Source organism: Canis lupus, chromosome 7, assembly GCF_048164855.1.
Source record: "Canis lupus baileyi chromosome 7, mCanLup2.hap1, whole genome shotgun sequence".
Taxonomy (NCBI): Eukaryota; Metazoa; Chordata; class Mammalia; order Carnivora; family Canidae; genus Canis; species Canis lupus.
Window position 1 is genome coordinate 12,083,110 of NC_132844.1, and position 25,749 is coordinate 12,108,858.

Sequence of the window (25,749 nt, forward strand, 5' to 3'; positions counted from 1 at the left end):
CTCCTCGTGCAGCCGTAAAGCGCCTCGCTGGAACTTTGCGACGGTAGCCTGGGAGGGACACCTCGCCGCGCGCAGCCGCAGAGCCCCTCGGCAGCAGGGCGGCGCTTCGAGCGCTCGGGACGGCCGCGGCCCCAGGCGACCTCCGCGTGCAGAAGGCCCGGGGCGCACGCGCAACCCGTGTGCGGACGCCCAGAGAAAAGAGAAAACACGTTGGCTTCCGCCTCCTAGGGACCCCGCACGCCCACTTTTGTAGGAGAATGTCACTTTTTGTGGAGGGACAGGTGGTGGGTGGGTGTTGAGGCTCCATAAGACATTGCTGTGCCCAGACAGTCGATGGTGGACTCCGTGTAAAGGATTCGGGAGACGTGGCTGCGCGGGGAGCACTGGGGAGCACTGGGGAGCGACCGTAGCCTCCGCAGCCAGGATCCGCAGGCGGCTGGCTTTCTCCGGGAGCCTGAGGTGAGGCCCCTAGAGCTCGGCGCACGCGGCCTCTGGCTGGGGAGGTGGCCCTGGGCCGTCGCCAGCACCGCCAGCTGCAAGGCCTCCTCCGGGAAGTGGGAGACACAGCAACGTTATGCGTGGGGCCCCTGAGATGATGTCCTTCTCCTTCCTCCAGGCCGGCTTCACGTCGTAGGCAGCATCGTGCTGCTCCGTGAGTACGGGGAGCCAGCGGGCCTGGCGCCAACTGTGAAGTGCAGTCTCATTCCTCCTGCAGGCGTGCAAGTACCTAGGTATGTGGGTTAGCGGCCACCTCAGGACCTCACGTGCAAGTACCCAGGTATGTGGGTTAGCGGCGACTTCAGGACCTCCCATGCAAGTACCCGGGTGTGTGGGTTGGCGGCGACCTCAGGACCTCCCGTGCAAGTACCCGGGTGTGTGGGTTAATGGCGACCTCAGGACCGCCCGTGCAAGTACCCGGATGTGTGGGTTAATGGCGACCTCAGGACCGCCCGTGCAAGTACCCGGATGTGTGGGTTAATGGCGACCTCAGGACCGCCCGTGCAAGTACCCGGGTGTGTGGGTTGGCGGCCACCTCAGGACCTCCCATGCAAGTACCCGGGTGTGTGGGTTAATGGTGACCTCAGGACCGCCCGTGCAAGTACCCGGGTGTGTGGGTTGGCGGCCACCTCAGGACCTCCCGTGCAAGTACCCAGGTGTGTGTGTTAATGGTGACCTTAGGACCGCCCGTGCAAATACCCGGGTGTGTGGGTTGGCGGCCACCTCAGGACCTCCCATGCAAGTACCCGGGTGTGTGGGTTAGGGGCGACCTCATGACCTCCCGTGCAAGTACCCAGGTGTGTGGGTTGGCGGCCACCTCAGGACCTCCTGTGCAAGTACCCGGGTGTGTGGGTTGGCGGCGACCTCAGGACCTCTTGTGCAAGTACACAGGTATGTGGATTAGCAGCGACCTAAGGGCTTCACTTCCTCCAGGCAGTGGCTCAGCTGTCGGGCCCACAGGCTCAGTCAAGGATAGCAGCGCAGACGCAGGTGGGGAGGGGAGCTCTTTGTTATCTTCTTCCAAGCTTTCTTAATCTTGGTCTTTTCCACCTTTGGGAAATCTCATTTAAGTGGCGACACAATTCCAGGCTTCTTGCCCTTCTTGCCTGGCTCACCCAATTGTAGCTCCATGTCAAAATTGAGTGAGATTAAGTGTGAATTTTGTTCATCAAATTTTAATGCATTAATCATGTCAATGTAGCGTTTCATCCTAGTCTTAGAGAGGAGGCCTTTTGGCTTTAATTGCAAGGAGAATTATCTTTATGGTTCTTAAATATAAAAGACAGTTAATAGCAATGTGTATGTTTGGTGGCTTATGATGTTCAAAACAACACATTTTAAGAATTCTGTACCATTTTGTCTTTAATCTTTTTTTTTGTTTAATCTTATTTTAGATATACAGATTTAATTTATTTCTGGGCGTGATAAAACTAACACACTTATGAACACAAAATTTGGGGGTAACAATTTATTTTTTAAAGATTTTATTTATTCGTTCATGAGAGACACAGAGAGAGAGAGGCAGAGACACAGGTAGAGGGAAAAGCAGGCTTCACACAGGAAGCCTGATGTGGGATTTGATCCCAAGACCCCAAGATCACGCCCTTGGCCCAAGGCAGGCAGTAAACCACTGAGCCACCCAGGGATCCTGGAGATAACAATTTAGAAAGATATTTGTAGATGTCAATGTTTATCATGGTAGAAAATTTAAATTTCTTTTTGTTTCCATGTTAAGAAATAATATATACAATACTTAAGAAAAACTCTTACAGAAAGCAATTGAGAAGTTAATATTTGTCATTAAAACTGAACTACCAGGGGCAGTCCGGGTGGCTCAGCAGTTTAGCACAGCCTTCATTCAGCTCAGGGCCGGATCCTGGAGACCCTGGATCAAGTCTCACGTCGGGCTCCCTGCATGAAGCCTGCTTCTCCTTCTGCCTGTGTCTCTGTGCCTCTCTCTTTCTCTCTCTGTGTCTCTCATGAATAAATGAATAGAATCTTAAAAAAAAAAAAAAAAAAAAACTGAACTACCAAATGCCTTAAATTCAGTTACAGAAGTGGTATTATTTTATACATCTTTAATTCTATTTAACAGGATAATATGCATGGTTTCTTCTTCCACCGAGATCCCCCAATAACCAAGTTTAGAAAACTGAAAAAGGATAAGGTGCTATTTAAATAACTCCGATAATTTAAAATCATTCAACATATTACAGTTTATGTTTTTACTAATATAAATCATTTTCTCTCAAAAAAAGGTAAATATATCTAATGGCTATTTTTCTTCTCTCCTATGTAACTCAGTTTTACTCTTTTTTAAATTTCATTTATTTATTCATGCATATTATTACACGTATTTGTGAGTCATTTCAAATCCTCTTCTTTCTAAAACATTTTTGTGGTTTTATTGACATCATTTACCAAGAATTTATAATATAATGTACTATTTATGAGTATTTCTTCAGTTTTATCCTTTATACTCTGGTTTCATAATATCAATTTTTTCATCACATTATATATCGTTATTTATGTGTATGCTGTATTTCATTTAATAAACAAAACTAATTATCATTTAAATATTACAGAACTTTAACTACTTAAATAGTTTTACAGAAGTATGTAATTTCAGAATATTTTTCCATGACTACATTTTTACTTTAGTAATCTCACTATAACTGTAATAGTAAATGTACACTTTGACATTACACATTTATGTGATAAAACTTCTTTTATGACAGAATTTTTTTCTACTTTATGAATATGTTAATAAAAAGTAAAAATGTATCTGAACAGATATGCATAAATAATTCATAATGCAGTCATGTCTGTGAATAAAATATAAATTCAGAATATTTTCAGTGATAATATTTTATTTTTAAAATTGGATTATGGTATGTTATTCAGTAAAGTTTCACTAATTTAGTGATATAGAAAATAATATAAAGATTTTTTCATACACTATTGGAAATCAGAGATCAACAGTAGAGAAATTTTTATGGCCTTACATTTTTGCATTTAAACTCCCCAGATATAAAAAAAAAAAAAAAAAAAAAAAAAAAAAAAAAAACTCCCCAGATATATTATTGCCTAATAAACACTGATGTTTCATCTAAATACTTCACCCTATTTGATTACTAACCATTTAAAACTAGTAATGGTTAATTTCTATATTTCTTTTTATTTTACCTATGAAAAGCAAACAAATAAAAGAGTTCAAAGATAATATATGATTTGGGAAACATATCCCAAAAAATCCTATTCTAAGAATCAGACCACTGAATGTTCAGCATTGCCTAATGTTTAGCAAATGGCTAAACATAATGCAGCTTTTCAAATTTTAAGTTCTTCAGTACTTGTAAAAGATATGTGTATGAAGGAGGGATCAAAAGTAATGAAAAAATTTGGTAAACATCTAGAGAATTCAAATTCCTAGCGTCAGCTTTTACTGCTTTAATTTTTCCCTAATGCAAGGTTTCCCTAATGCCAGGTCTAGGACTGTCAAGATCTCTTTGCATGCTTAAGATTTGGTTAACACTAACCTGCAATCCAACTGGCATCTGTTAAAATGTTCTACATAGAAGCCCTACTAACTGGAGGTCATACTGATATTTATGTAGGGCCAAGTTGATTCATGCTGGTTTGGGAAAACTCTAAACTTATCTCTGGGGATACTGGATGTTGGCTTTGACTTTTGACCAAGATAAGAGCTACGGGATTTATAATGTGCAGTTTAAAGCCTAAAATTCTTCCAGACACCTCTCAGTTTAGGTTTATTATGTTTTTTTTACCTGGTGTAGCTTGTTAGACACCTGGTTAAACTACATGGCCACAGTGTGTAATTCCCCTTTCTGACTTCTGTCTTGAGCTTCTCATGAGGCCAAGATTCCTTCCACAGATCTTGATGGTTCAGTTGATACGGAAGCCTAGCTCTTGTTCCATTAAGGATCCTGGGGAGGTTGCACTTGGATATGTTTCAGATCCCCACACTTGCCTGTATTCTTTTCCATTTGCTATATCTTATTTTTACTTTTAAATAAAAAGTGTTATGTGAATATTTTGTGAGAAGTATAATGAGTCCTTTAAACTATTGAAATTTGGGAAATCTATGTAGTATTTCACCTTTTCAGGGTTACAACAAGGATAAGGCAAGCCATGAGTCTAAGGCACAAAATTTTAGGAGGCACTCACTTGCAAGAATCTGAGGGTTCTTCCTTTAATTCTTCGTTGTGGGTTCCACATTTGCCTCATTCTAGTCCAAGACATGCTATCTCTACCCCTAGTCCCAAGTCTTTCTAATTAAATACATACCTCAGACTTCGACCTCTATCACCAACTTATCTTTATTGTCGTTTCTGTCTTTGTGTTACCTCAGACAAGGTATTCTTAATGAATTTTCAATTATAAATTCATTAAAATCTATATATCTTTAATGCTCTCTATAGTGATTGCCATCAAAACAATTTTGAATACTCTTCTGAAGTAAGTTAGGCTAAAATTTTAGTAAGAAAATAAAGGAATGGATTACTGTTGCCATTAAAACAATTTTAAATATTCTTTTGAAGCAAATTATGCTAAAATTTTAGTGAGAAAAAAATGATTTGGAATCGGCCTCAATTATTTTAATTCTAGAAATCTTCCCAAAGTAGTAGGGTATTGTGTCTATTGTTTCTCACCCAGAAGTTTCATACAATGGTGGCAATATCTTACAAAGTGAAAGGATTAGGAGCACTTTGGCAAACTATTAGGTGTGGCATCCCACACATTAGAAGGTAGAGCCCTGAAGTACAAATAACTCAAAGGGAAAAACATTAGTCTTTGGTCCATAGCACTTGTTAAAATATTCATACTATTTAGTTGATGATAATTATGTGTTAAAATAGAAAATATGATAAAGTCTAAGAGTTCATAAAAAATGTCACAAATTCAGAGTATTTTGAACAATTTCAAGTTTAAAATATTCTTTGTAACCTCAATTGATATCCTTCTTGAATTAGCTTCCACAAGGACTCATAAACCTAAAAGATTCATTTTAATTGTGATGGCATTTTCCCACCATGAGCTAGCCCATTAAAATTACACAGAATGAGATTACAGGTAAAGTTCTCAGCTGTTGGTTAATTCTCAAGCCAAGATAAAATCATTTAATGCCAATATCCTGCTATGATTTAAAGAAACCATATAAAACACTTGTCAGTGGAATGTGAAACTGTTAAGTGCTTTTCTTGGGGGCTTGGCTTGATATCTAGCACAGTAACATATTTTTAGTATAGAAGACTGTTTAGAATAAAGTCCTAGGAAAATATTTCCTCTTTTTAGTAACTTATCTGTTCAACACTGATAAATTTAATATTACAGTTTACTTTAATCTTTATTTTCCCTAGTAAGAAGGCAATGGGTTAAAAAAAGTTTTATCTTCTAAATACTAATTTCTTAAATAGATATCATTTGTCAATGATAAAGTAGTGCAGAAATTCATATAAATATATTTTGTTGGAAACCAATATTTAGGGATCCCTGGGTGGTTCAGCAGTTTAGCGCCTGCCTTTGGCCCAGGGCATGATCCTGGAGTCCTGGGTTTGAGTCCCACATCAGGCTCCCTGCATGGAGCCTGCTTTTCCCTCTGCCTGTGTCTCTGCCTCTCTGTGTCTTTCATGAATGAATGAATGAATGAATGAATAAATAAATAATAAATAAAATCTTTAAAAAAAAAGGAAACCAATATTCATGCTATATAGAATGCTATTCTAATATATAGGTCAAACCTTTTATCATCCATGAAGAACTGTATATCCTAAAATGACTCATAATAATAGACTAAAGTCTCATTGTTAATTAATTGTATATTAATCAATTTTATAAACATGCTGTTGTACTTCAATTTTCATTTTTATTATGTTTACAGTGTACTGTTACATAAGGCATAGAATAAGTATGGAACAAAAACATGGATTTTGAAAGCAATAGTCTGTTTACAAACTTCAGTGCACATTGTCTTGTAAAATCAAAAATTTTTCCTCCTTCAGCACCGATTTCCTCATCTAAAAATGAGACCATTCCTACATAGGGCTATTTTAAGATTAGGTTTCCTATTTTACAAACCATAAGATTTTACAATGATATAAGTGAAGCCCATGAAAGAAGTCACATACAAAGGTAAACAATTGTCTTAATAGATAAAGTTCATTAAATCCAGTTATAGATGGCTGATGAGCTACATCAATGTTTCAGTCTTAATACATAAACTAATTAAATTGTATATATATGGATCTTCATCTTCCATCATGATTTTAGAGGTCTAGTAGAAGTGTTGCTAGCACTCTTCCAGGAAAAAAAGAATACAACAATTCTTAAATCTGTCAACAAACAAATGGATGAAGTGTTACAAAATACTATGTATCATATATATTGTGTATATATATATTTTATTTTTTATTTATTTTTTATTGTATATATATTTTATATGTGTATACTATACAGCCATTTAAAAAAAGGAAATTCCACCATTTTTGACAACATGGATGAAACTTCAATGTATCATGCTAAATGAAATAAGCCATTACATGATCTCACTTATATATGGGATCAAAAAAAAAAAAAAACAGAAACAGGAGATCAGGATGGTAGCTGCCAGAATTGGAGGATGGAGGGTATCAGAGTTGGGCAGAAGTAGTCAAGAGACTACTTTCAGTAAGATTAACAAGTTTTGGAAATATAAGATAAAATATGATGACTGTAGATAACAATACTGTGTTGTATACTTAAAAATTTCTGAGTATATCTTAAAAGAAAAAATTATAAGTGAAGGAATGGATGTTAACTTATTTTACTTATCATGTTGCAATATATAATTTGTTATGCACTTTAAACGTGAAGCAATGTTATTGGGTGATTATATCACTATAAAATTAGAAAAAATCAAAATTCCAAATATTATGAAAGAAATAATATAGAGAAAGAAGCTTTGTTGATGGATTCAAGGATTCAATATTGCTAATGTGTTCATCTCCCCATTTTGATCTGTAGATCCAATGGAATTCCAATCAAAACCTTACCATATATTTTGGATATATTTACAAGCTAATTCTTAGATTTATATGGAAAGTCAAAGATCCCTGAAATTCCATAAATATTTTTCAATAGGTAAAACTGTTTTTCAAAAAGAACCATAAATTTGAGTCTCGGACTACCCAATTTCAAATATTATTATAAAGCTACAGTAATCAGAACAGTATTTCCAAAGCACAAAGGATTTTCCTTCAGTCTTCACAGTGAGAAGCTAGTGGGAATCATGGAGGTGAAGCTCATGAACGTGTGGGGGCCCTCCTAACACTGGGCTTCCCAGAGATTTTAACTTCAAGATACTCCACACTGAGCTTCCAGCAGTTCTTCAAGCACACTGTAAGTTTACCTACTGATACTGGCAACAACAATGGCTTTTGCTACCAGTGAGTTGTTATTCTCTGTGATTCTCTATAGCTGCCTTTCTCTTCAGATTTGGGGCAGCAGCTTGCCCTGTGGCCTCTATTCTCTGATGAATCTTTAAAGAGTTGTTTTGCAGCTTGTTTAGTTTTATCTAATTGTGACACTGGGAGTGCTACTTCTACACTATTTACATGTTAGAGCAGAAATTTACACTAGTACCTTTTAGAAACAAAATAGTCTAGGAGGCTTAAATTTTTTATATGTTATTCTAAGGAAAATAGTTTTCATTGTATCTGACAAAAGCTAATAATTAAATGAATCCTAACTGACTTGGTATTATATATATTAATCACATTTTGACCTAAGAAAGCTATATACAATGTGGAGAGTACTGCTTTAGTTTGTTGGCTATCTGAAAAATTGAATCTAATTTGCCAGTTTATTTTAAATATGTTTAAACTATCTACACAAGATGAAATGGACTATTGATCTTGCTTCAAATTTTCCTTAACGTGTATACACAATAATCCCCAATCCTAGAATAATCTTCAGATTCTTTATATCTCTGCCTCAATACTTTTTTATTTACTTTCAAGGGGTTTCATTTTAGTGTAAAGATGATGTTAAAATGAAATTCCTAGGTGGGAATGCAGTAGAGCGTTCAATTCTTGACTTTATCTCCAAGATAACTATGCTGTTGCCTGTTCATTGTTCCTATAATTTTCTCTTTATGGTGATCTCCATATATGGAAGCATAAACAAGCACAACGGTAAGTCTCTTAAGTTGCAGCCATATTCCCCCTTGTCTTAATTTTTGGCAGTAGCTGTATTTCATCATGATAATGTAAGTCAATTACCCCTACTAATGTAGGAACAATTTCTTTTGCCCGGCACTAATAGCCCAAAGTAACCAGATAATAGACATAGGTTTAGTTGAACACTTTCTGTATTTCCAGGTAGAAAAACTCTTGCCCAGGAAATCAAAACCAAGAAATCAAAAAGAAATTTTTTAACAGAGTTGAAAATGTAGGGAATAAATTCCCTGGGGTGTCACTGAGAGGAGCTATTATAACTTCCATTCCTTGGTTCTAAGCCAGTAATGCTGAAACAGTCTATATTTTGCTCACAGCAATATACTGAGCTAGTCTAGTCATTAAGTGGAACTAGTATTTTTCTTTCTTTGATACCTGGTCTTAGGCAACTACCTGTAAAGTGGGCGGTATAAACAATGCAATAGTGATGGGTAACAAGTGGGTCTAGGCCACCTATTTATATAATACAATTTTGTTCTTTTTAATTGCCTGAGCTATAGAAAAGGACATCATTTCTGTTACATAATAAACTGGTGTGGAGTCACTCAAACTTATTATTTTGGAAAATATGCATTTGTGATGAGCATCTCCAAGCCCTCTCTTTACCTAATGTCTTGAGGCTAATACCAGGACCTTAGAGTCTGAGATAGATCCACAAACTTTTTCAATTGAAGGATAATTCTTTGTTGCACATAACATGACATTGCTTAAGAATTCCAGAAGTATATGCTGCAAATCTCCCACTAGGTCAGCCCAAAATTCCATATGGTACCTGTTTTCCCTAGATGTATCTAGTATCTAGCATCATGGCGTCTACAGAACCATATGGCTCAAGTGACAGTACTACTTAGTAACATAGTTGTTTTTCTTTTTTAATTTTTTTAGTACCATAGTTTTAAATAGATATAGTCTTCTCTCTTGCTCTTGGCCCACTCAGAGCCGCAAACCTGATTCAGATGTTATCAATAATGAAGGACAGGAATGATGCTCTCTATACATTGTCCACAGGATCTTGCCATCAAACTTTACTGTGACAAAGAGAAAATTTAATATAGCTGCAAGGCCAAGTGTATGTGTACTGCTCTCTATCCTGAGGAAATCTAAATGGTTTCTGATTCCCCTTGTGGATTGAGGTTGATAGGAACACCTTAGTAGCTATTTGGCAAGTGCTCGAGTTTGTGGGATATGTTTTAATAAATATACTAAATTCATTACAGCTGAGACTATCATATAGTTAAGGTTAAAATAGACTACTCTCCTCTGCTATGATCTATTTGCTTTTGCGGGGATTAAAGTATTGAATTAAGTGAGGATACGATGGGGACTATCATCCTTGTACCCTTTAAGAAGTTTGTACTACGCTTTGCTGTTCTAATTAGTATTGCTGTTGGTACTCTATTTTGAGTGGGTATTAGAGGTATCATGTGCTTCTGATACCATAACTCTGAAACCCACAAGTTAAGAACCAAAATGAGGATTCTGAGAGTGCCTAAGTGTAAACCATAGAAATATCCTAGATTCACAGACCTATTGAAAAAACTGTGAAATGCGTTGGACTGGTATTTGAATTATCACTCTAAACAGGGGGCAAAGGTACAGGAGGACTGATGACTTCTGAATTCCTTGGTATCAATTCAGTGTCAGCTCAGACTCTGCATCCAAGGGTCCTGTGAAGATCTGAACTTTCTCGTATTTAGTTATTATGAAAGATGGTGGTAGGTTCCTGTGAAGAAATATTATTGACCATTGTGATGCATACTTCCTGTGATTTTATAGGGCCCTTCTTCAAGGAGACCCAGCCTTCCATTAAATCAATGAACTCTAGGTCTCAGAAGTGGTTTATACCTAGAGACTGTACGTGGGATAGTGCTTTGTAATTGTCAACTGACACAGTTAGAAATCTTGATCTTTTCTGGTTATACATGTCAAGAAATATTTGTATGGGGTTTACATTTTTCTTGTCTCCTGAAGAACCATGCATGGTTTATTTCAAATTGTCATGAATCCCTGTAGGTCAAGGTCTCCTGGTATGTATTCTGGCTTGCTATCCATCACATCTGTCATACCTTTTACAATTAGGTGTTGCTACTTAGTCTGAGATACTGAAATTCTCTTATTCCCAATGGTAATAGGGAGCCAGATTTCATAGCAGCATACGAGAGACATCAGTCCTGGCCTATAATAATGCAAAGGAAAGCTGAGGGGAAGTGGGAAATGATTGATTGGCTGGGATTTTAAAGAATTTTTCTCATACAGTTGTGGAGACTTGGTAAGTTCAGAATCTACAGGGTAGGCCGTGGGTTAGAGTTTCAGTTTGAGCTCAAAGACAGTCCTTTGGCAAAATTTCCTCCTCTTCCAGGGAGATTTTTTTTTTTTTTTTCCTTTAAGGCCTTGAAATGGACAAGATACACCCACATTATTGAGGATAATCTGCTTTACTCAAAGTCTACTAATTTAAATGTTAGTCTTGTCTAAAAATTACCTTCACAGAAATATCTAGAATCATGTTTAGCCAAGTAGCTGGGTACTGTAACCTAGCCAAGTTAACACATAAAATAAACAACCATAGGTGGTAAAAGTAAGAATTGTAAAACTATATTTTTCGGGGTTCATAACCCAGTTACGTTATGGCTATAAATAACTTCACTTTCCTGTAATTCAAATGCTTTAGTTGTAAAATGTGGATAAGAATAGTATCTATTATCAGAGGCCAAATATGAAGATTAAAGGAGTTAATATGAAAAAAGGTCTCAATGTAGTGAATAATACATTGTAAAATGCTCCAAAATGTAGCTCTGATTGTTGTTAAGAGTTTGGAAGAAAATAGTCTTGTTTGTTTTTTTTTTAAGATTGTATTTCCTTATTCGTGAGAGACACACAGAGACAGGCAGAGACATAGGCAGAGGTAGCAGCAGGCTCTCTTCAGGGAGCCCAATGTGGGACTTGATCCCAGTACCCCAGGATCGTGACCTGAGCCGAAGACAGATGCTCAACCACTGACATGAAGGTGCCCCAGAAAATAGCTTTTGTAGAACATTTTTGTACAATAAATGTCAACTTTCTATCAACTTTTTAATTTTGATAATTTCATATGATTAATTCTCTGGCTTTAAACCTCTTTGTATGATTTGTAACTCAGCCTTAAATATATGGAAGCAATGTGTTTAAGGAAACAAATGGAGCAAGAGATTTTAGGAACAATTAATTCTATGTTTAGTTATGTTTATGTTAAGGTAGTTATTTATTTTTAAAATATTTATATTTTAAATTTATAATCCTATAGTTAATTTCATAATGATTTTTCAAATTATTAGAATAGTGAATTAAATATTTTGAATTATAATTTTTATTAAATCATCCTTATAATTTTAATATAATGAATTTTTAAAACTTCCTATACAACTTTATCAGCGGAGGAGGGATAGTGTTTTAGTATTTTGATTGATATTTATTCTCCCTACTAATACATTTTGTTCTACATTGATCTTATTTTTCTCTTCTTTTTCATTCTTGTTTTATTATTTCTGCAAAATTGTTATATATTTAGCTTATTTTCCTTATTATTCAGTACTTAATAACAATATAATTCTAGATACATCTTAGGGATTTTGCTGCATAAATTATCCACTTTTATTACTTTAATACTCTCTATTTTAATTTGTTAGGATAAAAGTTATTTAAATTTTGGTAGTTTTAGAGACTATTTTTATTGCTTTATGGTTATAGAATACAGACCTTTTTTTTTTTTCCCCTAAACATTCTTCAGATTGCTGCAAATCTTTGGTTAATTTCCAGAACTATATTTTAGTAGAGGAGAGAATTTATGGAGGACCTTCCTCTCTCAGGTTCACTGATGTTACCCTTTAAATCTTTTCTCTCTATTAACTTTGAGGATCTTTCATATTCTGTATACAATTTTTGTCAGAATGTTCTTTGCAAAAAAAAATGGTTTCTTGACTTCATTTTTTTAGCATTGCCTTTAGAATAAAATTTTTATAATGTCAATGCAATTTAATTGATTAAGATTTTTTCCTACATAATTTGTGACTTTGGTATTAATTTGTGCAAAATCATGAGTATTTTTTCCTATATTTTATTCTGAAAAGTTATTGTTTTACTTTATAAATTTACATGGATTATCCATTTGAATGAATTTTTATATACATTATGAAGATTAAATCCAAGTTTATTTTTGAATATTTATGTCCAGTTATTCTACACCATTTTCTGAAAAGATTGTTCTTTCTCTACAAGAATACTTTTGCATTGTTGTCAAAAATCATTTGGCTATAGTTTTGTAAGTATATTTCCATTTTATCCAATTTGTTACATTCATTTATGTGTTTATCTCCTTTAGCAATTTAACACTGCCTTTATTCCTGTAGAGGAAATCATTAATCAGATAACTATTTTTTAGCTATTTTATTCTATTCTCTCTACTTTGGCTTTTTATATAACTTTTATAATTAGCTTGTAAATATGTACATAATTCTTACTGATTTTATAGATTAAGTTGGATCAGTACTAGGTGTAGTCTTTCAGGCCAAGAATAAGTTATGCAGAGGATCCCTGGGTGGCTCAGCAGTTTAGCACCTGCCTAAAGCCCAGAGCATGATCCTGGAGTCCCGGGATCAGGTCCCACATCAGGCTCCCTGAATGGAGCCTACTTCTCTCTCTGCCTGTGTCTTTGCCTCTGTGTGTGTGTGTGTGTGTGTGTGTGTGTGTGTGTGTCTCATGAATAAATAAGTAAAATCTTAAAAAAAAAAAGAGTAAGTTATGCATATACATTAGTAGGTCTTTTTTTCATTTATTTCATTATATTTTCCATTTTAAGCATGTGATACCTATAGATTGTTTTATGAGAGACTGTACTAAATGTTTTTTTTAATTATTATTTTTGTCTCTATTTGTTAGCATTTAGAAGTTGATTTGTGTGTGTGTTCTAGTCTAATTTATAAGTTTGCTAAACTCATTGATTTTAGAAGCATTTATTTTCTTTTTCTAGATTCCTTGGTGTGTGTTTGTTTTTTTAAATTTTTTTATTGGAGTTCAATTTGCCAACATTTAGCATAACACCCAGTGCTCATCCCGCCAAGTGCCCCCCTCAGTGCTCATCACCCAGTCACCCCAACCCCCCGCCCACCTCCCTTTCCACTACCCCTTGTTCATTTCCCAGAGTTAGGTGTCTCTCATGTTTTGTCACCTTCACTGATATTTTCATTCATTTTCTCTCCTTTCCCTTTATTCCCTTTCACTAATTTTTATATTCCCCGTCCTTGGTGTTTTCTAAGTAGAAAATTATGTTTTTCCAAATAGGGACAGTTTATGTCTTACTTTCCAAACTGTATGATTTTTAGTCAGTTTTTGTTTTGTTTTGTTTTTCCTTTCCTGATGGCTCTGATCTACACTTCTGCCTTACGGCTTTGACCTACACTCCTATTCCAATACAGTAGGAATAGTGAGCAAGGACATACTGCATTGTCTTTGACCCCAAGAGAACAGCATACAGCCATTTACTATTAATTTTGTTATCACTAAGAATTTTTGCCAGTGTTTGTTACTTAGTTGAAGAAATTCTCTTATGTTCTTGGATTGTTGAGAGTGTTAAGTGTTGAATTTTGTTAAACTCTTTCTGTATTAATTGATATGATAGTGTCCTTTTTGCTTTTTAGACTATGAATATGATTATTTTATTGCTAGATTTTTCAAATATCAAACCTGCTAAGTTTTCTGAGATAAATCTCACTTGATTATGATATTATTCTTTTATGTATTGGTGTATTCAATTTTCTAATATTTTGTGGGGATTTTTTATATCTATACTCATTACACTTTATCTTTTGTTATTTGAATTTTTTGTTTTGTTGTTTCTTGTTTGATTCATTTTTATACTCTTCTTATGCAGTTTTTGCTTTCCTTTCCTTCCTACTTTATAGATGATAATGTGGTTGAATTGGTGCTATTTTTTTTCCTTAAAAGTTTGATAGCTTATGATATCCCTTTTAAAAACACCTAAACTATGACATCAAAAATATAAAACATGGTGGGGGAGAGAAGAAATGTAGTGTAATAATGCATTCAACCTTATGTTATCAACTTAAAATAGACTGTTATAAATAAAAGTTTACCTATTTAAACCTCATAGTAACTACAAAACAAAAACCTATAGTAGATGCACAAAAAATAAAGAGAAGGAATCCAGGCATACTACTCAAGAAAACCATCATACCTCAAAGGAAGGGAGTAAGAGAAGAAAGGAACAGATAGGAACCACAAAATAGCCAGAAAACAATTAACAAAAGGCTATAACTATATACATATCAATAATTACTTAAATGTAAGTGAAATAAGTTCTTCAATCAAAAGACATAGGATGACTCAATGGAAAAAAAATCAAGACACATCTATGTGCTGCCTACAAGAAGCTCACATTGGATATAAGGACATGGATATAAGGACATGCACAGACTGAAAGTGAAATGATAGAAAAAGATATTCCAGGCAATGGAAATCAAAAGAAAGCTGGAGTCACTATACTCATAGCAGACAAATTTTAAGACAAAGACTGTAATAAGAGTCAAAGAAGGGCAATACATAATGATAAAGGGATAAACCCAACAAGAATATATAACATTTGTAAATGTTTATTCATCCATAATAGAAAGCACCAAATATACAAAGCAAATGTTAACATGCCTAAAGAGAGAACTAGAGAGCAATACAATAATAGGAGTACATTAATATCCCATTTCCAATCACAGACAGGAAAATCAATACAGCAATATTGACTTTAATGACACATTAAACCTGATAGACCTAAATGGTATCTCAGAATGTTGTGTCCAAAAGCAACAGAACACACATTTTTTTCAATTGTATATGGAACATTCTTCAAGATATAGAGCACATGTCAAGCCATGAAACAAGTCTGAATATGTTTAAGAAGACTGAAATCATATGAAGCATATTCTCTGATCACAAATGTCTGAAACTAAAAGTGAATTATAGGAAGAAAACTAGAAAATCCATAACTATGTGTAGATTAAACAATATGCTAGTGGTGAACTGATGGGTCAGAGATGAAATAAAAAATGAAATAGAAACATAACCTGAGAAAAATGAAAATTCAACAAACCAAAACTTAGGGGTTGCACCAAAAGCAGCTCTAAGAGGGAATTTTATAGCAATAAATGCCTCCGTCAAGAAATATGAGAAATCTCAAACAACCTAACTTTACACCACCAGGAACTTGGAAATGAACAAAGCCTAAAGTCAAAGAAAATAACAAAGATCAGAGCAGAAATAAATGAAATAGATAGACCCTGAAAAGACAATAGAAAAAAAATAGTGAAACTAGGAGCTGATTCTCAGAAAAAATAAACAAAATTGATCAACCCCTAACTAAACTCACCAAGAAAAAGAGAGAGTACCCATATAAAATAAAAAATGAAAGACATCACAACAGATACCATAGAAATACAAAGGATCATAAGAAACTCCTATGAACAACTATACACCAACAAATTTGACAATTTGGAAAAAATAAAGTCCCAGCAACATACATCCTATCAAGACTGAATAGTGAGGGGAAGCCCCGGTGGCACAGCGGTTTAGCGCTGCCTGCAGCCTAAGGCATGATCCTGGAGACCCTGGATCGAGTCCTATGTCAGGCTTTCTGCATGGTGCCTGCTTCTCCCTCTGTGTCTCTGCCTCTCTCTCTCTCTCTCTCTGTGTCTCTATGAATAAATAAATAAGTAATCTTAAAAAAAAAAGACAATAGTGAGGAAAAAGAAAATCTGAACAGACCAATTAGTAGTAAGGAGAATAAGTCATCAAAAACCTCTCCACAAAGAAAAGTCCATGACCAGTGGCTTCCCTGGTCTACCAAATTCAAAGAAGAATTCTACCAAACATTCAAAGAAGAATTAATACTAATTCACTTCAATCTCTTCCAAAAATATAAGATGAATTAACACTTTCAAACTCATTTTACAAGACCAGCATTACCCTGATACTGAAACAAACAAGGACACCTAAAGAAAATTACAGACCAGTATCCCTAATGAACATAGACACAAAAATATTCAACAAAATATTAGCACACCAAATTCAAAAATACCTTAAAAGGATCATACGTCATGATCAGATGGTATTTATTTCAGTGATACAAGGAACATTCAACACCCACAAAACAATCGATGTCATATACTGTATTAACAAAATGGGAGATTAAAATCATATGATCATCTCAATAGATGCATAGAGAACATTTGACAAAATTCAACATCTATTTACGATAAAAAAAAAACCTCTCAATAAGATGGGCACAGAAGCAACACACCTCAACATCATAAAGGCCATATATAACAAGCTCACAGCTAATATATTCAATGGTGAAAAGCTGAAAGATTTCCTTCTAATTTCAGGAAAAGACAGAATACACAACCATTTTTATTCAAGATTATATTGGAAGTCTTAGCCAAAGCAATTAGGAAAGAAAAAATACATAAAAGATGTCCAAATTGGAATGGAAGAGGTAAAACTGTCACTCTATGCAGATTACATATAAAAAGACCTGAAAACACCAAAATCTGAAAGAACTAATAAATGAATTCAGTAGAGTTTCAGGATACAAAACCAAAATACAGAAACCTGTTGCATTTCTATCCATTAATGATGGACTATGAGAAAGAGAAATGAAGAAAACTAACTCACTTATAATCGCTTCAAAAAGAAGAAAATATCTGGTAATAACTTTAACTAAGATTAAAGACCTATACACTGAAAACTAATGAAAAAATTGAAGACACAAATAAATGGAAAGTCATTCCATGCTCATGGATTGGAAGAATTAATATTATTGAAATGTCCATACCACCCAAAGCAATGTACAGATTAAATGCAATTCTTATCAAAATTTCAATGGCATTTTTCACAGAAATAGAACAATCTGAAAGTTTGTATGGAATCATAAAAGACCTCAAGTAGCCAAAGCAGTCTTGAGAAAGAACAAAGGTAGAAACATCATGCTCTCTGATTTCAAACTACTTTACAAAGCAATAGTAATCAAAGCAGTATGGTATTGGCAAACAACAGATACATAGATCAACAGAACAGAATAGAGTCCAGAAATAAATCCATATGCATATATGGTTAATTAATTAATGATAAAAAATATGCAATGGGAAAAGGACAATCTCTTCAATAAATGGTATTGGGAAAAAAAAAAGGACTACTATTGTATGCCATACACAAAAATTAACTCAAAATTAAGAAAACTGGAATGTAAGATCTGAAATAAAATTCCTGGAGGAAATCATAATTGGTAAGCTCCTTGACATTGGTCTTGGCAATGATTTTTTTAAATCTAATACCAAAAGCAAAGGCAACAAAAGCAAAAATAATTAAGTGAGACTACATCAAACTAAAAATCTCTGCATAGCAAAGGAAACCATCAACAAAATGGAAAAGCAGCCTCTGAGTAGGAGAAAATGTTTTCAAATCATATGTCTGATAAGGGTTTAATATTAAAAATACATGAAGAATGCATATAACTCAATTGCAAAAATAAAATCAATTCAATTAAAAAAAATTGGCTGAAGATTTAAATATTTTTCCAAAGACAGGTGGCCAAATGAAAAATATGTTCAACATCACTAATCAACAGAGAGATCGCTTCACACTTGTTAGACGGTATTATCAAAAAGACAAGAAATAACAAGTGTTGGTGAGGATGTGGAGAATAAGGAACCCTTGTGCACTTTTGGTAGAAATGTAAATCAGTGAAGCCACAATGGAAAACAGATGGAGGTTCCTAAAATATTTAAAATAGAACCACCATTTGATCCAACAATTGAACTTCTGGTTATTTAAGGGAAGGGAGAAGAAATGTGTGGGAAATATCAGAAAGGGAGACAGAACGTAAAGACTGCTAACTCTGGGAAACGAACTAGGGGTGGTAGAAGGGGAGGAGGGCGGGGGGTGGGAGTGAATGGGTGATGGGCACTGGGTGTTATTCTGTATGTTAGTAAATTGAACACCAATAAAAAATAAATTAAAAAAAAAAAAAAAAAAAAAAAAAAGAAAATTAAAACCCTGAGTTGAAAATATGTATATACTCCCATGTTCTTCGCATTATTTACAGTAGCTAAGATAGGGAAATAGAGGAAGTGTCCTTGGATAGATAAATGTATAAAGAAACTGTGGTAGATATACATATACAATGAAATATTATTCAATCACAAAAAGAATGAAATTTTTCTATTTGCAAAAGCATGGATGGACCTTAAGGGCATTATACTAAGTGAAATAAATGAATCAGAGAAAGGCAAACACCGTATGATCTCACGTATTTGTGGAATCTAAAAACAAAACACAAGCTCATAAATAAAAAAAAATAGATTGGTGGTTGAAGAAGGGTTTGGGGGGGTGGGTGGTGTGAGGGATATAAGAGAGTGGGTAAAATAGTGAAGGTAGTCAAAAGATAGAAATTTCTGGTTATAAAATAAATAAGTCATGGATATGTAATGTACAGCATGATAACTAAGTTAATAATATACCATATTTCATGTTTGAATGTTATTAAGAGAGTAGATCCTAAAAGTTCTCATCACAAGAAAAATTATTTTTGTAACTATGTTGGTGTCTGATGTTAACCAGATGTATTGTGGAGGTTATTTTGCAATGTATACAAATATTCAGTATTCATGTTATATACTTGAAACTAATATAATGTATGTCATATAAAAGTATGCTTGTCAGAATTTACCATTGAAAGCATCAGTGGCCAGATACTTGTTTTTCAAAGTATTTTTAACTCAATTAAATTTCTTCATGATTTATAGATATATATATTATTTTTTTTATCTTGACTGTGTGTGTAAATTTGTGATTTGGGGGAAAATTAGCTGATTTAAGCAAATTTGAATTTCTGAGCATGGAGTTCATAATATGCTCTTACTATCCTATAGAATCTAGTTATATTCCCTCTTTTGTGTCTTCTTTCTTTTTAAATATTTATCAAATTCTTTGATTATTTTTAAAGAACTTGGCTTAGTTTTCTAAAACCCCAGATAATAAAAGGGTAAATTTTTGTTGTTCTCTCTTCTGTGCGTATGTGTTTCTTTAGTACCTTGAGAAATATGTTGAATTGTTGAAGACAAGACTTGGATATTTTTTAATTATCTGGCAAAACATCACCATAAAATATTATTACAGTGAACTTTGCCATACTTCCTTAATGTAGGTATCTTTATATATATAGCTTAACCAGTATGGAATTAAGAGCTGTTTTACATGATATTGGTTAATGTTTCTCAATCTTTGCTGAAAAGTTTTAAGAAATTTTGAAAATTCAATTAATTAGTGAAAATCAATTTAATGAGGGTATAGGTACGACCTATTGTCATTACTGAAGACTCTCCAGGTGATTCCAATATGCAACAAATTTCATAAAATCTAACATAGACCCTATACTCCCTCAATGAAATAATTATGTATATTTATGAAACAACTAAGTTTTAATATGATGTGATTCTATAACTAAAAATAAATAAATATATATATATCACAATTAAATTTCATTTCTGCTATTGGTTTTAATATACCAATCATTCTCTGACTCTAGTGAGAACTCATTGTTAATATATGTACAATAATATGGTATGGTAGCCTCATAGAACTAAGCTGGCATGATGAACTTCCACCTGGGTTAAAAACAGTTCTAAAAGGATTTATTTCCATGTGTCTACCTCTATTCTGAGGGTAATCTGTGAAGAGTAGGAAGAATGAAGAGCATTATTTGTAGGTAATGGTTGTGCTGATATAAAATATATAAGCTCACTAGATGTTAAAAAGAAGAAAACAAGGTAGAGATAAGTTTAAATAAAGGAAAAACAAATATGAGAATTTGTGAGGAACTCACTTCTTTATTTCCTCTTATGTGAGAAAAAGAAGAACAAATATTTGACTGAAAGAAAAACTCAGAAAATGACCCAAGTCAAATTAGAGATTTTCTCAGTAAAATTTTCTAGTTTTACTCTTAGTTGCTCTGTGCCTTTTTATGCCTTTATTTTATTTATTTTATTTTATCTGAATTTGAATTTCTGTGGTCTTTGAACATATTCTGTTTCTGAGTTCAATTCTCATGATATGGAAACTCAGTTTCTTCTCTGGAGTCCAATAAATGCAATATGTATTCAGTGACTTCCTGTAAAGACTAAGTCTCTGTTAAATATAGATAGAAATTTTTTAAAAACTAAATATAATCTTACTGCTAGAAATTCATCCACTCTACATGCAAAATAAAGATTTACAGGTGAAAGAGTAAGTTCCAGAATGGCTGATACAGACATTAAAAGGAACAGCAAATGAGCAAGGTGCATTGATGAAGACTACATGGACCTCACTCTGTGATTAGGTACTTTAAATAAGATGTCTACTTTTTTTTAATTAAGAAAGAGACATTCACATTTTCCTATGAACTGTCAGCATTCTGTACATGCATGAAACATAACACGATATTGTATTTATTTGCCTCCACATCTAGAATAAAAGTTATATGATTAAAGAAGTTATGAATTGAATTTTTTTGTCTTTAATGACAGAAATGAGTTTGATACTTTTTCTCAGATAAATTCATGTATTTCTTCAATAGATTTTGCCTAACCAGATGATCTATAATACAACATTTTGGGGATTCTAATGTGTACAATATTCAAACTAAGATTTCATCAATAATGTTCTCCAATCTATTTAAAAAATAAGTTTATATTCTACATCAGAAAAGATTGTACTAACAATCAGTGACATCAGTTATTGATTTGAACATTTTGCTCTGAAATTATACAACTGAAAGGGGCCATGTCCTTATGTCTGTGAGCTGGTGACCTCATTGATTTTTGTCTGACACCTGAAATCCATGTGTGCTATTCCTCCTGCCTATCTTAATTCCCAAGGATGTATGCTTTCTACTATGAAAGACTGTCTCAACCATTCCCATTTAGTAAAACAAGGTAAATTCAGTATCACATTTACTAAGACCATCAAGTATTGTTTGTATTCGTTGCCAATTTCTCTTTTTGGTAGTGACCATAAATTCTGCTTTATATAGTGGAAATTATAAATAGTAGAGTGTGTAAGATACAGCAACAGGGTGCATTTTTTTCCAGAGAAGGCAGGAAATGAACATGAGGTAGAGTTTGGGATTGAGGAGATGAAAGGAGCTAACTAGTAAGTTCTGAAAGAAGAAACAATATTCTAGTGACATTGAACAGAAGAAACCCCAACACCTGATGATGGGTTATATGTGAAACTAAAGAAATGGAAAGGGCAAATGTAATTCTTTTTTTCTTTTTTAATTCCTATTGTTGGCTTTCTTCCCTTAATCTATCCCTAAAGATTGAATTAGTGTCTCTCAGGAATCTGTGATTTATTTTTCTTTTTCAACATAACATCAGCAGTCAGTTCTATATTACCTTTTGTTTTTCTACCATCTATGTATTCATACTTCCGAATTTATATTTCTAGCTCAGGTATCTATTGAGAGCTAATCAATTTAAACTAACTAGTGGTCTTCTGTACTTAGATTTTTTTTTAAAGGGACTTCCAATTCAACACTAAAAGATATTCGTTACTTATCCTCCAAATCTAGTATTTCTTCAGTATTGTTTTCTCAACATTTAGCAGTAGTATTCATTCAGAATGAGGGAAAGTTATTAACATACTGATATGGAAAGTTTTCATTTTTATATATATGTTTGCACATTTTTGTATACATATCAATTTTTTGAAGTTATTATAAATCAACCATGAAAATTGCCCCTTATGTAGAAAAAAATAGGGCCTAAAATATTAAAATAATATTGCAGTGAAGATTAGAAATAATTTATTCATATAATCCTGTACTTATTTGGATATTTTTAATACTTTTCAACAGAATTGATTCAGATTTTTTTTTTAAAGATTTATTTATTTATTCATGATAGACAGAGAGAGAAAGAGGCAGAGACACAGGAGGAGGGAGAAGCAGGCTCCATGCACCGGGAGCCCGACGTGGGATTCGATCCCGGGTCTCCAGGATCGCGCCCTGGGCCAAAGGCAGGCGCCAAACCGCTGCGCCACCCAGGGATCCCTGATTCAGATTTTTAAAAATAAAGTTACCAATCCATAACATTGTTTCAGTTATTCTTATTTTCTTATTAACTATATAATCTTCAATATGACTCTAATCATGGTTCAAACATTCTTCACTGGCAGTATTCTAATATTTTACATGATATTAAACACTTTATTAAAAAATAAAAATATCACATTTTAAAGCCTTTCCTGGTTACTCCCTTTTCAATTGCAGTTCAACACATATTAGGTCATTATCTTTGAGGATTCAGCTGTCACACTGTGATCTTGCTGTAAGGAGAGCAAAGATTGTTTGTTATATTGACAGTTAATTAACAGCCTTAGTTTTGAATGGTCTGGCGATATTTAAAAAGACAAGAAAAATAAGCATGGGGAAAATTGCTTTTAAAAGAAATCACAGAAAAGTCTTTTCTGTAATTCAAGTGCTCCTATGGATAGTCTCATACATATGAAGTTAAACCCTGGTTTTGTTTACAGTGCCGACATTGCTCATGATGTAATCTATATTCCAACTTCTGAAAACTGCAAACTACATATCATTGTCCACTGTAGTCTGATACATGATAAGACATGGTTTAATGTTGCCTTTGTGTATATGAAATTCAGCAGTGGTATTGATTTTTTTTTTCAAAACATTTCTAAGGTGTTTCATAGAAAATTATAGGAAAAATGGATAGTTCATAAAGTATTACAATGATTCTTGGGAGCCCTGGTGGCTCAGCAGTTTAGCGCCGCCTTCAGCCCAGGGTGTGATCCTGGAGACCCAAGATCAAGTCCCACGTCAGGCTTCCTGCAATGGAGCCTGCTTCTCCCTCTGCCTATGTCTCTGCCACTCTTTCTCTCTGTGTCTCTCCTGAATAAATAAATAAAATCTTAAATAAATAAATAAATAAATAAATAAATAAATAAATAAATAAATAAATAAATGTAATTAAATGAATGAATGATTTATTCTGGATCTGTCAGTGGCCTTTTATTTTTTTTTATTTTATTTTTTTTGTCAGTGGCCTTTTAAATAAGAATTTTTAAGTCTACCAAAATTTAAAATCTTCTTTAGAAGATTCTCACTAAGCTCAAAGACTGAGCTACAACTTATGTCATCAAAGGCTATGAGTACTGAAAAATACAGCACAAATTAGGAAAACTATCAATTGGACCCCATTAATTGAATTCCACACACAATTAAATGGAACTGCATCCTCTTATTTTTAACCTTCAAATTTCATTATTGAATTGAATGTTTTATTGATATTTAGACTAGATTTTAATTTGTGGATTAAACATATATGAAATCATTCTATCTATCTTTCAGGGACACCTGGGTGGCTCAGTGGTTGAGCATCTCCCTTCAGCTCAGGGCACGATCCCAGGATCCAGGATCGAGTCCTGCATTGGAATCCCTGTGAGGAGCCTGCTTCTTCCTCTGCCTGTGTCTCTGCCTCTGTGTGTGTGTGTGTGTGTCTCATGAATAAATAAATCTTAAAAAAATAAATCTATATTTCATTTATGGAAAACTAGCCTAGTATGTAGCTGTATCCCACTAACGTATGAAATCAATGTGATTCATAAAGCAAAAAAACAGTACAACAGGTATTCATATTTTACTGTGAATTCAAACCTAAAATATGAGCATTAATCTATCTTTCCACAGAATTTGAGTTCTTATCAACCTGATGTATGACTCATTTTATGTGGAAATAGCTATAACAATTATTGTGGGATCAACCTCTGTTACTGTTCTTACCTTCATCATCTCACCATGGGTGAGAAACTTCCTTTTACATTATATTGATGCCATCTTTCATGCTGGGCATAGCTTTCATTTCGATTGGTTTATGTGCTTTTCTTCTACTCCCACAATTTCGTTGAAAATTGCAGAGAAGTAACATAATGATATTCCATATGTTTACATGAATCTATTCTTAAAGGCCTGTTCCAAAATTCTTCATTGCTTTGGTCACCAGTCCTATATATAGTATCATTGTTACAGTCTTCAAATTTAAACTATGTCACCTTTCTGAAAGATCATTCTAATTTTTCTCATTGAAGAATACCCTCATGAATTGTTCAGGATTGTCCAGCCCCTCTCTTAACCTGAGCCCTTAGACAAATATGTGCTAACCAGGATGCTGCAATTATTTGAGGAATTCTATCCTTGTAATGAGTTTCATCCCATGCTGTCTTTTCGTTGAGCTCAACATCTGCAGCTGCAGGGCTGCTGGTTTCTCCTGTAGAGGTTGGGTGTTGCATATTTTTAATGAGTATGAAGAGGTCCACTAACTCCCTATTCATAAGTCTAATTGTAAACATATTCATACTTAATTCTGTAGGCTCTGTGGCCAAGCTATCAAGACATCGTATGAAGCTGATGAAGCAATAGAACTAGAAATTATACTAGTTATTTATGCTGGCTCTGAATAAAATAACTTAATAATGTAAGTTTAATCTTAAGATTCATTTAAAATGATACCTTTGAAAATTAATAATACCTTTCTCTGTTAGTGAGTGGATAGTATGAGAAATTTGACATCATAAAAGCAAATAATCAAATATATCCAATGTCTGATATCTGTTTCCTATTTTTATTTTTTCCTGATCAGATTTTATAAAATAAATTATGCATTTAGTATTATCATAATTTCTATATATGCCCTTTCACGATTTGGACATAAAGGCTTTTGTTTGTGAAGATTTTCCTACCTACCACTGCTTCTATAATTAATGATCAATACTGAGACTGAGAGCTAACAAATATTTCAGCTACTGATAGTGAATATTTAGATGTTTTCCTTCTGAGACATTTAAGAAAATAATTATACTTTATGGCATTACTTGCAACATCTAAAAGAAATATGCAAGGTTTTGTTAGTGTTTTATTTCA

At 34.1% G+C, this 25,749-nt stretch overlaps 1 long non-coding RNA gene across 2 annotated transcripts; it reads left to right on the forward strand.

Moving 5' to 3' along the window:
• Nucleotides 1-82: 82 nt before the first annotated feature.
• On the forward strand, nucleotides 83-25,381 carry LOC140636582 (uncharacterized). Of its 2 annotated transcripts, XR_012033795.1 has the most exons (5): nucleotides 83-459; nucleotides 617-778; nucleotides 19,861-19,973; nucleotides 21,041-21,150; nucleotides 24,181-25,381. It is a non-coding gene; the product is annotated as an uncharacterized lncRNA (long non-coding RNA). The 2 variants fall into 2 exon arrangements; XR_012033794.1 differs by lacking the exons at nucleotides 19,861-19,973; nucleotides 21,041-21,150 and having other exon boundaries at nucleotides 91-459; nucleotides 24,181-25,371.
• The last annotated feature ends 368 nt before the right edge of the window (nucleotides 25,382-25,749 follow it).